General features: G+C 46.7%; 1 pseudogene; it reads right to left on the reverse strand.

The window, feature by feature from the left end:
- Positions 1 to 12,621: 12,621 nt before the first annotated feature.
- Positions 12,622 to 12,730, reverse strand: LOC121455463 (annotated as a pseudogene).
- Between the last annotated feature and the right edge of the window lie 4,132 nt (positions 12,731 to 16,862).

Genomic DNA, 16,862 nt, shown 5'->3' on the forward strand with positions numbered 1-16,862 from the left:
GTATGCATTGAGCACCGAATGGCCACATAGAGATAAGTAAAGGACCTGGCCCTACACTCACACAGCACAAGTCTTCCTGTGGCACGGAATCCTAGACCCTCTGCCTCTATCTGCATGGGTGGAACTAGTGTTCCTCAGGATTCTGGACCACATATATCCTCTGTAAGGGCTGCCCTCTAGCATGTTCCAGCAGGCTCTGTAGCAAACAGATCTGGATTAAGCTGAGCATGTTTTAGCTTCTAAGAATGGACAAGAAACCCTAGAGTTTCCTAGTGGAGGTCCCCGAAGCCACTGGTGCACACTCCTGTCCAAAACGATTTTCTATCCAGCTTCTGGAACTTACCCCAAAGTCTGGGACAAGATTCCTGGCTCAGGCTGAATCCTCATCATGCCAGATGCTGGCTGCCGCATCACTCAGGCCTCAAGAACTGCACCTGACTCACTTCTGGTGACTATTCCCACAGCTTCTGTAGCAAGTCACCATCTTTTGGTGGCCTGGACAAATTGTTGTGGCCTTCTTCCTTCCTACCAAGTCAGTAATATTAGAACCTTTCCAACCCACCTGTCCACAATGACATCACTACAGACCTAGAGAGGCAAAGAACCCAAATGAGCTACCCTGGCTTCCTCAGTGGCCACTTACTGTAGGCCCTGCAACCTTGGAGTCTGGGAGCATTTACCAAACAGATGCAGAGGGGTGATTTCAGGACTTAGTTAATATAAGAATAAGTTCAATGAACAAAGATCCTTCTAGAAGGCCTAGCCTTGAAGCCTTTACTGTGTGTGCTTGAAAGCGGTTGTTTTTAAGATATCTTAAATTTCCCTCCTCAGTAGTTTATACATGGGGTTGAGATACACACACACGTCAGTGATAGAGTGGCACAGGCTGAGGCCTGACAGGTTTGGTGGCACGTTTCTTTAATCTCATCACTACAGAGGCGGGTGAATCTATGTGAGTTCCAGGCCAACCAGGGGTATATAGTGAGTCTCAGAAGGAAAAAAGAAGAAGGAGAAGGAGGAGGAGGAGGAGAAAGAAGAAGAAGAAGCATGAGACCTTGGGTTTGACCCCTAACAAGTCAAAAACAAACAAAAACTTAAAAATGGGTGGCTAGTCCTCCTTTTTCCTCCTTTAATTCATACCCTTTGGTCTCAGGCCTCCAAAGGCCTGAAGTTTCTGTAGCCAGTCTCTTCCCCTCACAGTTTTATTGCCTGGACATACTTAATTGAACCTTAGAGGCAAAGCACATTCTTGGTGACTCTTCACAAGATGACTGACAAGAAAGAAGCCTTAATTAGCACCAGTCTTAACAGTGAAGCCAAGAATGTAGGGAAAAAATGAAGAAGTCCCCAACACCTTGCCTCTCCCACCTTTATTCCCGCTGAGTCTATGACACTCTCGACACTACCATTGAGGAGCAGGTGACTAGGGCAGTCGGAGAATTTCTTCTCTCCTGACCGAACAGAAGCTCCTTATCAGCTGTAAGGTCTCACTCCAGCTTTAGCAAAGAGTTTCAAAATCCCTTGGCAGAGCACCTCAGGCTGTGTCCCATCACAAGTCTGGAGAGGTGTCCTAGACTCCGAAGAACATCAGTCAGAGATGAGCAGTGGCTATAGTGGCTCCTGCTTAATGCGTGTTTGTTCTGCAGTCACTGGGCATGAAACCATGTAGTCCCCACAAGCACTGAGCACACCACATTGCAGAGAGATTACAGGATAGGTCCCAGAGCCACCGTATAGCCAGCGAGGAGTCAAAACATTCATTCATTCATTTACTAATTCATCAAACACTGCTACAAATTTGCCACATGCTAGGTACTCTCTTGGTGACAAGTCAGGCTGTTTGCTTGGTTTAAGTTTTTAAAAGGTGATGTGGGAGTGTCATATATCAATCTGTTGATTTCATTGGTTAAGTAATAAACAAACTGCTTGGGCTCATAGCTTAGAACATAGGTGTGTGGAGTAAACAGAACAGAATGCTGGGAGGAAGAGGAAGTGAGGTAAGATGCCTCAGACAGAGGCGCCATGCTCCCGGCTCCGGGGCAGACACACCCAATGAAGCTCCGACCCAGGATGGACGTGGGCTAGAATCTTCCCAGTAAGACCAGTGCTCACAGATTATTAGAGATGGGTTGATCGGGATATCAGAATTAGCCAGTAAGGGCTAGAGCTAAAGGGCCAAGCAGTGTCTAAAGGAATACAGTTTGTGTGTTGTTATTTCGGGGCATAAGCTAGCCAAGCAGGCGGCCGGGGTGCTGGGCACGCAGCCCCGCCACCCTTATTACTACAAAAAGGTACTTATTGATTGGTGTGTGTGTGTGTAAGTACACACCACTATGGCATGTGTGTGGAAACCAGAGGACATCTTATAGGAGTTGGTTCTTTTATCGTAGGAGTCCTGAGATTAGAACCCAGGTCATCAGACTTGGCAGCAAGCACCGTGACTGCTTGTGGACCCCAGATGCACTAGTTGTCCTTAAGGTCTTAGGGTCTGTAAAGATGAACATTGTTCTCAATTGACTGGATCTATATAATCCCACAGGACGCAAACTTTTGGGCATGTCTTTGAAGAATTTTCTAGATAGTGTAGTAATAAGGGTGGCAGGGCTGCGTCCCCAGCACCCTGGCTGCCTGGCTAGCTTATGCCTGAAATAACAACACACAAACTGTATTCATTTAATCACTGCTTGGCCCATTTCTATCTAGCCTCTTCTAGGCTAATTCTCACATATTAATTTAGCCCATTTCTAATCATCTTTGTAGCGCCCCTAGGTGCGCTTACTGGGATGATTCTAGCCTATGTCCATCCTGGGTCGGAGCTTCATCGCGTGCGTCTGCCTGGGAGCTGGGAGCATGGCATCTCTCTGAGGCGTGGGAGAGCTGTGGAGTCTGAGCTCACTTCCTCTTCCTCCCAGCATTCTGTTCTGTTTACTCTTCCCACCTATCTTCTAACCAATGAGGGCCAAGCAGTTTCTTTTTATTTAACCAATGACCTTCCTCCATCAAGATAGGAAGGTGAGGTATGAGTGGCACCATTCAGTGGTCTGGGGTTCCAGACCCAGTATCAAGGAGAAAGTGAACTGAGCACTGGCCTTTATCTCTCCCTGTTTCACGGCCGCAGATGCAAGGTGACCAGCTGCCTCTCACCCCTGCTTCCATCTTTCCCCTCTAAGGAATTCCCTGTATCCACTATCATCCTCTGGGACCCCTCGAATTGCAAGCCCAAAGAAACTCTCTGTCCCTTGAGCTGTCCCGGTCATGTATTTGATCCCAGCAACAAGAAAACTAATGAATACACAGTCTGTTTTTAAGAAAAAAAAAATAATGGAGATTGCTTAACCAGAGAGTCACACAAAGGCCATGCTCAACATGGAAGTGTTGCAAAAGAAAAAACAAAACACAAAAGATCCCACATGTACCCAGATGCCAGCTAGACGAATTCCAAGTCTTATAAAGCATGAGCCGGCCCCGGGTACATCTGCGGGGCACCTGTAAGCCAGGCACTAAATTCTCTTCTCAATTTGCACTTCAGATGATACTGCCTTGCAGTACCTGCCCTGTTACTTCATTCACATGCGCATTCATGCTCCCCCTCCTCCTCTCTTACACACCACACACACACACACACACACACACACACACACACACTAGAATTCACTATAGTATATGTATTCATTTAGATGGCTCTCACTCTTCCAGGCTCTGAGTTCACTTGGTGAGGCATGTAGGAACAGCTAATTAACATATGCCTGTTCTGTGCCACTCATCCCTGGAGACATGAAAGTGGAAAGGAGCTCACAGCCTGGGAGAGTCAAAAGCCACCTAAATGAATACATATACGATAGTGAATTCTAGTGTGTCTGTGTGTCATGAGTTATCTCACCGAAGCCTCCAACAAGCCTGTTAGGCGGGCACTTATTACTAGCCCCACTTTACAAATGAGGGGAAAAAATTGAGGTTCTAAGACTAAATAACCCACGAAAGTCACACAGTCAACCAGTATTATTGTCATAATGAACAGATGTGCAGGTCTGAAAGCAAAGTTTGTGTGGAAACTATTGAGCTACCTGCTTCCGAAGCCAGTTATAGGATTAAATATGAAGGATGTGAAACGTGAAAAATTCTAACGCTAAACATTCAGCAATCTATGACACACTAGCATTTTAAAGAAAAAAAAAACCTCTCAAACTAATCCAAAATATCATTTATTCCTTTATTTGTAAATAAAATATTACTAACCTCCCAAATCTGCATTGCAGTCCAGGTATGAAAGATTCACTCTGATTCTTTCCTTCAAGGAGAATGTTCCTCTGAGTTTAAATTGCAAGGTTTGTGGAGGTACATATCAGGATTCTGTCTCAAACAGAAAGAAAATTTAAAAAAAAACTCAAACCAGACAAGACACTGTGTCAATCTGAAGCCCAAAATGTGTGCATGTGCACATGTGTGAGTGGGCGTGTGCATGTTTGTATGTGTCCCTGTGGGCACATGTGTGATGTGCCAAACTGATGGAGGAAGGTCATTGGTTAAGTAATAAAGAAACTGCTTGGCCTCATAGGTTAAAGCATTATAGGTGGGAGGAGTAAACAGAACAGAATGCTGGGAGGAAGAGGAAGTGAGCTCAGAGAGGCCATGCTCCGCTCTCCCGGGCAGGCGCACGATGAAGCAAGCTGCCAGGTCAGACATGCTGAATCTTTTCCGGTAAGACCGGAGCTACACAGTTTATTAGAGATGGGTTGATCGGGATATCAGAATTAGCCAGTAAGGGCCAGAGCTAATGGGCCAAGCAGAATGGGCCAAGCAGTGTTTAAAAGAATACAGTGTCCGTGTAATTATTTCGGGGCATAAGCTAGCCAGGCGGCCGGGGGGCCGGGGTGCCGGGGACGCAGCCCCGCCACTCATATTACTACAAAACCAAACTGCCCATGTGGAGGTCAGAGGACTCCCTCAACTGTTGGTATTCACTATGCACCTTGCTCTGATGCAGTCCCTTGCTGTTTCCTGCTGTGCAGACCAAGTTAGCTGGCCCATGAGCTTCTGCGAATTCTCCAGTCCTCACTTCCCATGTCACAGGAGCGATGGGATTATAGACACTACTGTGTCCCTTTCTTTCATTGGTTTGTTTTTAATGTGGGTCCTAGGGATCCAAATTCTGGTCTCTATGTGCACAGAAAGTGCTTTATTCCCTGAGCATCTTGTCAGCACCCGAAATCATTCTTACTATACTGAGCTCATTTGTGCAAAGAGCCAGCAGAGCCCAGCGCTAGTCATGGAGATTTGTGTGAGGATAGGAGTTTGACTTTTGAGAGAGCCCTCCCCAAAGCTTGAACTCTGCAAGCACCTGAGAGGGAGTTGGAAAACGACGGAAGATTTCCACAATATTATCCTGGACCTTTACAGAGAAGCAGACAGTACTAAACCCCCAAATTGCTGGGCTTCAAATGCTAGCAACAGGAAATGGTTGATTAAGCCCAGATTTGAATTAAAAGATGAATTTTAAAAAAGGAAGTGAGCATATGGGAAGCCAGCAGATGGAGAGGGAAGGCAAGGGGGCCAGTTTCCTAATTTATGTCTTCGCCATGAAAATGAGCTTCTCGTTAGAACAGCCCCCATGGAGAACTGAGCTCAGCAGAGAATGGAATGTACCCAGTAAAGCAACTTAGTTCAAGGGACCAGATCGAGAGAAATGATCAGCCAGTGTACTGAGCAGAAATGTTTCCGTGGTCTTCAATAATCTATGCTAGCAGCCCTTCATGACTGAGGGTCTTTGCTTCAAACTGGGCAGAGAGACACAGATCTAGGAACCCCGAGGTGTGACACTGATGTCTATGAACGGACTGCATCTGGTTAGTAAATGCAGCCAGAAGAAGCGGCGCTCTGGAAAGCTCTGAAACCAGGCATGAGATAATGCAGTCACAGTTTCAACAACACTATTCGAGGGAGATAAGGAGATTGTTCTAAGATCCATAGGAATGAGCACAGTCAAGAAAAGCCCAAACACACCCAATTAAAAAATGAAAAGCCTCAGGACTTAGTCAAAATAGCACAGTTGTTCACATAGTGTGGCATTACACAGAGGTGGCTTAAAAACACCGATGAAACACCACAGTTGCTACAGGTGCCACATACACAGGGACATCTTCATCATAAAAAAAAAATGTCTAAAGGAGAAATAACTCAGCAAAAAGGTGCTGTGACAGTCGGCCCCAGTGGCACAGGCCCAGGGAGCCTGAAGAAGGAACATCGCAAGTTCGATGGGTTATAGGCTAGGTTCAAGGCCAGTCTGAACAACTCGAGACCCTGTCTCAAAATAAATAGTGGAAAGGCAGCTGCAGACACAGCACAGGAGTAGAGCACTTGCCTAGTGCACACACGACACCCGTAGGTCCACTTTCCAGTTGGGGGAGTCGGGGGGTGTGCCAGGACACTTGAGTATATTGAAAACTAGAGAATTTTGATTCTTTTTAAAAATATTTACTTATTATGTATACAATATTCTGTCTGCATGTATGCCTACAGGCCAGAAGAGGGCACCAGACCCCATTACAGATGGTTGTGAGCCACCTTGTGGTTATTGGGAATTGAACTCAGGACCTTTAGAAGAGCAGGCTATGCTCTTAACCACTGAGCCATCTCTCCAGCCCAAAAACCAGAGAATTTTAAGCTGGATGTGGAAGCACACCTAACACCCAGAGGCAGGAAGCAAATCTGAAGCTAGCTCGGACTATGAAATGAGAATGGGAATAGATGTGGGAACACAGCGGAGTGAGGTGTTTCAGTCCAAGCTGGAAGAGATCAGCTTCAGTGATCAGAGTGCCATGATTCCTGGTTCTTCACGCCATTTCCCAAGTAGATTGGTCTCATTAAAAGGCAGGTGAGCAGTGGGCCACTGGCAGTGGGGGAACGTTTCTGAACCTTGCCTACCCTAGACCTAACATTGTGGATTTCGTGTATCAACCCTTTTACTTTCTTCCTCGGCCTCTGATACTTCTACCATTTAACACTGAGGAAATGGTGTCTTAGGATTGGATAAATCGTCCGAAGTCACTTCAGGTGTGATGAGGGGCAGGGAGCAGGATGGTTTGCTGAATCTATGCTGTCAACCAACCTGGCACTCCCGAGAGCCTCCGAAGCTTTGTGTGTCTCATGCCGGAGGCTGCAATAAAGACTCCACTGAAATCCCAAGTGGTGGGAGACGTGTTGGAGAAGCTGGGGACCTGCTAGAAATGACGCCTCCTCACCATTGGGCCTCCTTTTGAACACAGCTTGGTTGGATGTGAACGGGTCTCCACGGAAACAGCTTCCACTGACTTCTTAGAGAGAAGCTGGCTCTCAGTCTCAGAATTAACTTTAAATACAGTTCCTGGACTTTATCTGTACCTCACTGACACAGGAGCTCCTTAGGGCAATGCAAAGGGATGGGTGGGGACACAAATGTGTTCTCCGGTAGGTCTAGTCTGCCATTCACTCAGTGGGTACTCTGACAGTTGTCTGTTCTCTCAGCTCTAGCGTACCTCCTTTTATCCAATAGGGATAGTAGAACACCTACCCCTTATATTTGTTCAGGTGTTAACAAATTCTTAAGTAAAATAAATACTTTGTCTATCTCCTTCTGCTTATCCATCCTCTGCCTCCTATTCTGATTCTAATGCTAGAGTGATCAATTAATTATTTGCTCATGACTCATTTTTTTTAAAGATTTATTTATTCATTATGTGTACAGTGTTCTGCAGGTCAGAAGAGGACACCAGATCTTACTACAGATGGTTGTGAGCCACCATGTGGTTGCTGGGAATTGAACTCAGGACCTCTGGAACAGCAGGCAGTGTTCTTAACCGCTGAGCCATCTCTCCAGCCCCCATGACTCATTTTTATTTAGTGTTGAAAATCTAGTTTTGTAGGAACTCACCCATCTGCCGCCTTGGACAAACTGGGATGGTAGCTAGTCTTCTCTGCATTACAGTCAGAAGTCATAATAGCACAGATCAAATAGTGGCCAATGGGACTCAAGGTGATTTGAGTTTAAGATTTAGGCTGGTAATTCAAAATTGTGACTGTTTCATGGCCACTGGATATAGATATTTCAGAGACCTAGAAAACTCAGTGAAACTGTATATGAGTCTCATTAATTACTTAATTTTGAGTCTTTCATGGAAGAAGCTATTTTATTTATCCTTTTGTTTTGTTTTGTTTTCCTGTTTTTTAAGACAGGATTTCTTTGTGTACCCCTGGCTATCTTGGAACCCACTCTGTAGACCAGGCTGGCCTCAAAGAGATCTGCCTGCCTTTGCCACCACCTTCCAGCTTATTCATCCTTTTATGCCTCTCTTCCTGTGTGTTCTGCTGGTATAACAGCATCCTGGAGGTGGGCTGATTTATAAAGAAATGAGGAGTCAAGTGTGGCGGTGCACACTTTTAATCCTAGCGCTCCAGCAGCAGAGGCAGTTGGATCTCTGAGTTTGAGGCCAGCCCGGTCTACATAACAAATTCCAGGACAGCCAGAGCTGTTACACAAAGAGAACCTGTTTTTAAAAAACAAACAAACAAAACAAACCACCATCAACAACAAAAAAATAAGGCTCATCTTGTCTCGGGCTCAAGAGGCCTGAAAGTCCCTGTCAGGTAGGAGCCTCGGGTAGAAGCCTCATGCTGCTTCAAGCCAGGGTAGAAAACAGTAGTTCACCCAGTGGGTGAACTTGGTTTGTAATCACCTGGAATTTTGAGGCAAGGTATTATTATGTAGCCTAGGCTGGTTTTACACTGACAGCCTCCTGCCTGTACTTCTTGAGTCCTGGGAATAAAGGCATGTGCCACCACACTTGGCTTGAGAAGTCACTCTTGCTAGAACAAGTCCATTCCTGTAGAAGGGAATTGTTCCCTCTTAGTAATCTAATCGTGTTTTAATGACCTCACCACTTCTTTGCATAGTTCTAGCACAGTGAGTTTTGCAGAGGATGAAGCACATTCAGTCATGGCAACCTCCACCCTTACAAGGGCAGATTGTTGGTTAAATCTCTGAAAAATTCACCTTGCAAACTGATTCCAAGTCCCAAGTCAAGAACTACTGTGTCAAGGCCTCCAGGAATGATATCTGAAGGAAGAAGGCAGTTAATAACACCGATCTGCAGCCAGGTGTGGTCTGGGGACTGCTTTGGAGACTCTGCTCTGCAAGGGAATTTCTACACTGGGCGTGTCACGCCCACCCTGAGAATCATCTGTGAGTCACTGCCTAGTTGAGGTTTGTCACCTGCTCAAGCCTGCTTTCCTACTCTAACTTTGCAGCTGCCGTGGCTTCTGGTGGATTGATATATCGGGGTCTAATGTTTGATGACTCGGAAGGGGATGTGCCCCTGGAGCATGCCTTACAAACCACTGGAGGCCTCTAGGACAAAGTCATCAGAATCAGAATGAAGTCACTGATGCTAACACAAAAAACCAGGAGCTTCTGAATGGAGAGCTCCCGAAGTCTATTTTCTGGTACTGGTTATCACAATAAAGCCTCCCGGGACCACTACCTCACATAAAGGCCATCGCAATGGCACACAAAAAGTGCTTCTAACCAAGGACGGTGGCACACGTCCGCAATCCCAGCACAGGAAAGATTGAGGCGGGAGGATGACAAGTTTAAGGCTAGCCTGGCTTGCCCCCAGTGAGAGTCCCTTGGAAAACAAAACTGAGGATATGTATCTAGGAACCTGTTTACCCTCAGACTGATGCTGCAATTGCCGCCAAGATTACCGTTTGACATTGTTGTGCTTTCCTGTCGCTTTAAGGGACAAGCCATGCCCACTCCCATTACCTCTGACCTGCCCGCCGCCATCTTGGCCCCTTCCTTTTCTGCTTCCTTGATGTGCGTGCTTTTTATTATAAGGAAGACCTGGGAATGTTATGGTTCTGGTCCCTTTAAGAGACAAGCCACACCCACTCCCCTCCCCATCCGCTGAGACAGGCTGATCTTCAGCTTCTGGCCTGAGCTTGTTCTCTCTTTTCCATCTTCCTCTCTCCCTGCTTCTCTGCTTCCCCCCTTCTCTGTCTCTCTCTCTGTCTCTGTCTCTCTGTCTCTCTCTCCCTCTCTCTCTGTCCCCCACTTCACCCTTCCTCCTCCATAACCCCTGAATAAACATTCAACCTCACTCTGCATGTCGTGTCTATCCATGTTTCTGTCTTCTGCCTGCTCACCATGTGTCTCCCTGCCTGGAACCAGCCATTACTCAGGGACCAGCAGCCATCTCTGCCTGGGGCCCACTGCCTGCTGCCACATGGCCCGCCACCACTGCTCTGGGACTAGCAGCTGTCTCTGCCTGAGGCTGGCTGCTCCTAGGGCCCACTGTCTGCCGCCACATGGCCCGCCATCACCACTCAGGCCACCGCTCTGGGACCGGCAGCCATTTCTGCCTGGGACTGGCTGCTCCCAGGGCCCGCTGCCTGCCACCACATGGCCCGCTGCCACCATTTGGGACCTACAGCATTTCTGCTGCCTACTGCCGCGGGGATCTTGCAGCATTTTTTAAAAAAGAACAACAGACATTATTTTGTGGGAGCCTCCTTTAAAAACCTCCCATGACCTCCACCTCTCCACCATGCTCTAAGCAGCACAGGTTTGGCCACCTCGGTGCTCTGCTCTTCACAAATAAACATCTTTAGTTTTCAGCCACTGTAACTCTGACTGTGACTTGGGCTGAGATGCTGAACCAAGCCAGGAAGTTTCAAACTGCGGAGTGTAATCTTTGGTCGCTCGCAATCCAGGGATGAGGAGGCCGTGAATTGTTCTCTGTGTTCTGAGCTGGAATGGTGGCAGACCTTGTCACCATTCCATGCAGAGGAGAGGTCATTGATGGAGGAAGGTCATTGGCTAATAAAGAAACTGCCTTGGCCCATTTTATTGGTTAGAAGATAGGTGGGAGGGGTAAACAGAACAGAACGCTGGGAGGAAGAGGAAGTGAGGTCAGACTCGACAGCTCTCCTCTCGGGAGCAGATGCCTCAGAGAGACGCCAAGCTCCTGGCTCCTGGGCAGACACACGCTATGAAGCTCCGACCCAGGATGGACATAGGCTAGAATCTCCCCGGTAAGCGCACCTTGGGGTGCTACACACAGATGATTAGAAATGGGCTAAATTAATATGTGAGAATTAGCCTAGAAGAGAATGGGCCAAGCAGTGTTTAAAAGAATACAGTGTCCGTATAATTATTTCGGGGCATAAGCTAGCCGAGCAGGCAGCTGGGGTGCTGGGGACGCAGCCCCGCCGCCCCTATTTACAACAGGTCATGACCAGCGCTTACATTTTAGAGCCAAATATTCCTGGAAGTGCCTCATGCTTGAGAGATGTGGGTCAGGTGCTTGTCCACTCTTAGGCATAACCTCCTCAACCGTCAAATGAGGAGCTATTGTTCAGGAGGCTATGAAATGAGGGATCCACTACAGCTTGGTACCCACAGCCATTATAATTACTATATAATTGTGTTTCCATAGAAATAGCCTGCCCTACACGGTTCAAGAAACTATCTTTCAGTTGTCATGGATGGTATCAAATAGCGATGATTTAGTGTGAGCGACTAAGTACTTTTAATTCATGTCTGCTTCCTGTGTCTAACTCACCCAGCTGTCCTGGGATGCCAGGAGATGCTCATCTAAGAGATCCCAAGATAGATAAGGTAGTGCATGCCTCCTAGCCCAGAACTTGGAAAGTAGAGGCAGGAAACTCAAACTCTGATTCATCCTCAGCTAAACAGTAAGTTTGAAGCCAGCCTCAGCTACCTGAGATCCAGAAAAAAAGAAAAAAAGAAAGAAAGAAAGAGAGATCTGAAATGAAGAAAAAAGGAAGGAAGAGAGGGGAAGAAGGGAGGGAGAAGGAAGGAAAAGAGAGAGGGAGAGAGAGAGAAAGAGGAAAAGAAAGCACATCCGAGAGGCAGAAGCGGCCATCTCAGGCACCATTGAGGCGGAGAGGCAGACACAGAGAGCCCTAGTGTCACACACACTCCGACTTTAACTAAGTAACTGGACTGCACTCCCACAAGCTCCAGGTCATGTCACTTCTGGTAAGAATCAAAGATATTCTAAGGGATCCCAACCTCATGTCAGCCAGAGGGGAACTTGCCTCCCAGGAAGAGATTTGATGCACTTCTGACAACATTTTGGAGCAACTTTCAGTACAGACAAGATGATGGCAGAGCAGTGATGGGCAGGGCCATACCTTGACCAGCATTGTCCATCTGTGCATACCTTTGGCCTTCCATCTAAACCTAACCCTCCTATCAAGATTCCGAGGACAGACTTGGTGGTCACTGGCCTGTTTGTCCCTCTCCCCAGCGTGACCAACTGAAGAGATCTCCTTTCTCCTTTTCCACTAGTTTCTTTAAGGCCCGTGGAGGACGGGTGGCAAGCTTGGCCAGTCAGGAATGCCAGGGCCTCGCTTCTGACCTAACAACTCCAGTAACAGATTAAAGGTGACCTGAGACAAGACTGCTAAGCAAATACGTAATTTAGGTTGGATCCAGGAAAAAATGCAAAAAGGGCCTTATTATAATGGCTGACAACACTGGAGTAATGTTATAGATGAGGTAACACTTCTGTATAATTGTTATTTATTTTTTATTTATTTATTTATTTATTTATTTATTTTAAAAGCCTACAGCACCTGGTATTCCCAGGAGGTCTTCCATCCAAGTACTAACCAGGCCCGACCCTGCTTAGCTTCTGAGATCAGGCACGTTCAGGGTGGTATGGCCGTAGACTTTTTGTATAATTGTTAAACCTGGTTTTGGTAATACCCGTCTGGTGGTCAAGGAAACCTACTTGTTCTTGGGAAACACACCCTGATGTGTAAGGGTAAAGCGTTGCACTGTTTGGAGGCCTATTCCTGAATGAAAAACTTGTATTCATAGCAACTAGTGAAAAGGAAAAATTGGGTGCAGTGGGTGAGCGCTTTTCCGTTATTTTTGAGATTTGTATGCGACGATTTCAAAGAAAGATGCTAAACGTAAATAAATACGTTGAATCTAAGACACCACAAAGCCCTTAAAACAAGGAAGTGCTTCTTCTGAATCTTGGGCCTATCCCTCACAGCGACCTCTTACGGTCTGGCTGGGGCGCCCAGCTTGATACCAACAAGCTGCTTTAGAAAAGGCTTGCCTTGCCTTTTTGCACAGAAAGCAGGAAAAGAAAGGCAATGGCCGGCGCTGCCTGTGGGAAGAATTGGCGAAGCGGCTGCATTGGCACTGCTTGACCGACTGCGGCTTTTGTCTTATGGAAATCTGAGTGAGGAACAGTGTTCTCAGACGCAAAGGCAAGACCGGCTTTCTAGCAGAGAAACTGTGCTTCCATCTGCCAGAAGAGGGCGCTGCCTCCCTGCTGTCCATCCTCAAGGGGCTCCACGGAGTGGTTTTGCACATTGGCAGTTGCCAGCGGAAGGATCAAAGCGAAGTGAAGAAATCAAAGCCAATGAAAGGTCCCATCAGCGTCCTTGGCTAAGATATCGATACTCTGTTCATGATGGATTTTTTTTTGAATAAATTTTGATTTTTTACAAAATAAGGAATTAAATTGCCTTGATCATTAATTTGTTTGGCACTGCCCTGAATTTTGGGCCCAAAGCCATGATTTCACTGGACCCTCTCTAGTTCCCCCCAGCCTGGGAGATCTAACAGTCTGTGCATCGCAACACCACCAGCTCAGAGTCTGGTCGGTCAGGCAAGGTCTGAAGTTATACGGGCCTTTTTGTATCTGTAAACAAAGAATTAGCCAAGAGAACTAGTTTTGTGAAACCAAATGGATGCCTTTGATGTCACAGCATGGCCAAAGGCTGAGGCTCACTGTCTTTATCTCCTGCTTTCTTAGTCCTCATCTGTAAGATGGAAAGAGCACTGCTTTCCCTACAGTTTTTAGATGCTGCTTCTCGAATTCTCTCCGTGTGTATGTTACATATGAGTGCGGTGCGCATGGTGTATGCTCATGTATGTGTGTGTGGATGGGGACACCAAAGGAGGGTGTCAAGAGTCTGCCTCCACCCTCTTCATCTTCTTCCTTCGAGGCAGGGTCTCTCTGAACTTGGAGTGCCCGCCGTTTTTTGGCTAGACTGGCAGCCAACAAGTCCCTGTCTCCATCCCTCACAACCCTGGGGTTGTAGGTGTGTGTGAGACTACACCCAAGTTATTTCATGGGTACTGAGCTCCGAACTCAAGTCCTTGTGGTTGTATAGCGAGTGTTCCTAACCACAGGGCCATCTCTCTAGCTCCAAGATAGCATTTTTTTTTTTAACTACACAAATGAAGGACCAGGTGCTGTGCTGAGTTAGTGCTTCAGTTAAAAGCTAAAGTTTCACAGCTGTGCTAACTATATGGAAGAGATTATCTTCCGTCTTAAAGGTGAAGAAATGGGCACAGAGAGGTTTAGTTATATGTCCAAGGTCGAACAGCCAGTGACTGGAAAGTATATTTGCTCTAACCTCCAAACCAACATTCTTAACTAGAGCGGTTCCTAGCACCCCTGAGACTGTCCCAATGTGGAGGAGACTAGCACCTAGCTGCAAGTAGCGAGGAGGCTGTTGGACTGCACTGGACAGATCCACGACAGAGAATTACCTGGCCCTGAGTTGGTTAGCTTCCCATCACTGTAACACGAGAGACATGCAGAGAAGTGTTTCATTCTGGCTGTGTCTTGGACACCAAGCCCACGATACATAGGCTGTTTTTATGTGCAGCTCATGAAGGGCAAGTGCTTCATAGCAGGAACAGATATTAAAGCAAGGTTGCTCCCCTCAGGGCTGGAGCATGAAAGAAAACCAAAGGAGACCAGGGAGATGATGGCTGTTCCACAGTCTCCTTCAGGGCACACCTCTAATGACCTAAAACCTTCCACTAAGTGCCCACTTTTATAGTGTCCAGCTCCATGCTGGGGACTAAGCTTCTACCACATGAATCTCCATGGGGGTGGGGGTGGGGAGTACATGAAATGCAAGCTTCAGCAAGACCCCAAAAGTCTTCCAGAGTTAATCCCTGAGAATTAATTAATTAATTAATAATTAAATAATTATTCCAACGGTTGTTGCTACTGTTTTCTTTTGTCTGCATGGTTAGGGAAGGGAGTTCCTTTGGTTGCCCAGGGAAACTGAATTTCCTGGCTCAGCATCCATACTATCATGGAGAATCCAGGCTTTGGAGAATCAGCTGAGCACCTTATTTTGCATTCAACAGTGATCTATTAAGCACCTGCTACCTGCCCACCCTTTCCTGGTCAGCACACACCCATGATATCTGGGCCTATGAAGAGATGTCTAGTGAGAGGGCAGACGTTAGATGAGAAGACACGCAGCTCATTCATGATAATACATTGTGGTATCTGGAACAAAGCACAGGACCTGGGCCCCACTAAAGAGAAAATGCACTCTCTGAGAGTGTGGAATTACATCTGAGACTGGAGGCGGGAGTCCGGCTGAGCTAGAGACCCTGTCTCAGAGAAAGAGAACGAAAGACAGTTCAAAGAATTCTGAAGGCATGACAGTTGGGTTTTCCCTTCATAGGATGATTTTCTGTAAGCCCAAGCACAGCCCTATGTAGAAGCTGTCATGTGGGGTTGAAACCCAGAGCCCGTTTCACCAGCTGGTACAAAGGCACCTGCATAAATATAACTCTCATTGCAAAGGGAATGTGAAAACCAAATATGAGTGAGATGACCTAGAAGCACAGATTCGGGCTTCCCCAAATACCGTTTCCCAAAGCACTAACCAGTTTTAAGGATTGTTCAAATTTTTAATTACTTAATGTACTTATGTGTATGGGTGTTTTGTCTGCTCAGATGTCTGTGGAGGTCAGAAGAAGGTGTCAGATCACCTGAACTGGAGTTATAGATCATGGTGAGTGGCCATGTGGGTGCTGGGAGTTGAACCCGGTCCTTGGGGGGAAATGATCCAGTGCTCTTAACTGCTGGGCCGTCTCTCTAGCCCCCAGTTTTAGAATTTTTTCTTTTAAAAAATTTTTAAGCTTATTTATTTATTTTATGTTTGTGAGTGCTCTATCTGCATTTACACCTTTTCTGCTGGAAAAGGACATCAGATCCCACTATAGATGGTTATGAGCCACCTTCAGGTCCTCTGGGAGAGTAGCCAGTGCTCTTAACTGCGGAGCCATCTCTCCAGCCCCACAGTACGCTTTTTTAGTTACAAAACAAAGAAACATCGGTGAGAGTACAGCGTAGGTGGCTTCAGCAAATCGGGAAAAATCCATGTTTTGGGTCTCAGCTGTTATCTGATGACATTTCTTCTTGTGTGTTTTAAAAGGGTTTTAGCTGACTGTCACAAGGATGGCGATAAATGGCCTTTACAGAGCGCTAAAGATGGCTGCAAGATCATTGGACTCGGCAGTTCTATTAGTCAATCAGCTTTATAGAATCTGTGACACGGGTGTGGCTTTTTTTTTTTCTTCTGGGCCCTTCAGTTCAGACAGGTGGATTTTGCTAGAATTACACAATCTTAAGTGGTGCTGCCGCTTCACCCTACCCCGAAGGCTGCTGGTGATTGGGATGACGAAGCCATCTGTGCACATTACAGGATCATGCCAAGCGGCTCACTCATTCCTGCACGCGGCAGCATCAGGTGGAAACACCTGTTTGGCTTGTGCGGCCCATCCCCGCCCGTCATGGGGACTTTACTGCAGGTACCTTGCTTCTTTCTGATGCCTCTGAGGGACTCAGCCTGTGACACTTTTGTTCTTCATAGGACCTCCATTTTGCCTTCCTCAGATCCCAAGGTATTCTCGGCCTCATTTCATTCAAACGGATCCTCACCTTATAACACCTCTGGAGATGGTTAAAGAGCCAACGCACATATGTGTCCACTGGCAAGTAGTCTCCAAATCTTTATTTCCCCAGCAG

Source organism: Microtus oregoni, unplaced genomic scaffold (genome assembly GCF_018167655.1).
Source record: "Microtus oregoni isolate MIOR12 unplaced genomic scaffold, Mior012 000013F_ref0000133, whole genome shotgun sequence".
In the NCBI taxonomy this organism is placed as follows: domain Eukaryota; kingdom Metazoa; phylum Chordata; class Mammalia; order Rodentia; family Cricetidae; genus Microtus; species Microtus oregoni.